This window comes from Sinocyclocheilus rhinocerous, unplaced genomic scaffold, assembly GCF_001515625.1.
Source record: "Sinocyclocheilus rhinocerous isolate Xijiao unplaced genomic scaffold, SAMN03320098_v1.1 scaffold501, whole genome shotgun sequence".
Taxonomy (NCBI): Eukaryota; Metazoa; Chordata; class Actinopteri; order Cypriniformes; family Cyprinidae; genus Sinocyclocheilus; species Sinocyclocheilus rhinocerous.
This window is the reverse complement of record NW_015639766.1, coordinates 27,609-28,112: the sequence shown is the minus strand read 5'-3', so window position 1 is coordinate 28,112 and position 504 is coordinate 27,609. Positions and strand designations below refer to the sequence as shown.

Below are 504 nucleotides of genomic sequence, written 5' to 3'. Positions count from 1 at the left end.
AGGCTTAACCTCTGAGGAAGTGAAGTAGAAGAGGGAAAAGGAAAAGGAGAGCATTTCTATTCAGATTATGCTTATTATTTTGTGCTCAGGACGATAGTTATGCCCTAGTGTTTGTCTAGATGACTTGTGTAACAGGGTCATAAAATTAGAGCACATGTTGAAAATAAACAAATCAAAAATAGAAGTGTCTCTGGTTCCTTTTGAGGTTCAGAGAGAACATCAAACCAAAGTGGAACAAAAGGGGGCATAACATGTAAATGGATTTAAAATGAGCTGACTGCTATTATTAAAACAGGGTAGTCAATCTGGTATTATAGGAACAATCAGTAGCACTAGTGATTAACTGTAAGATTTTGTGTTGGCCAACACACCATGGTAGATCACAGCTGCTGCGTGTTCAGCTCCCATGCCTAGACCATACCATGTGTGTGCCCTGCCCTTCGTAGCGTGTTATTCACCGTGCTATTAAAAACCCCCAATAACTTAATAATTATTCTCTAGATA

The 504-nt window shown here is 38.9% G+C and overlaps 1 long non-coding RNA gene across 1 annotated transcript in view; it reads right to left on the bottom strand.

Moving 5' to 3' along the window:
• Positions 1–223, bottom strand: part of LOC107751668 (uncharacterized) — a 770-nt gene extending 547 nt beyond the window's left edge. Inside the window, exons 1-2 of the long non-coding RNA XR_001641284.1 lie at positions 155–223; positions 10–84 (exon numbers count right to left, since the gene is read on the bottom strand). This is a non-coding gene — a long non-coding RNA (uncharacterized LOC107751668). The remainder of the gene's footprint in view (positions 1–9; positions 85–154) is intronic.
• Positions 224–504: the final 281 nt, after the last annotated feature.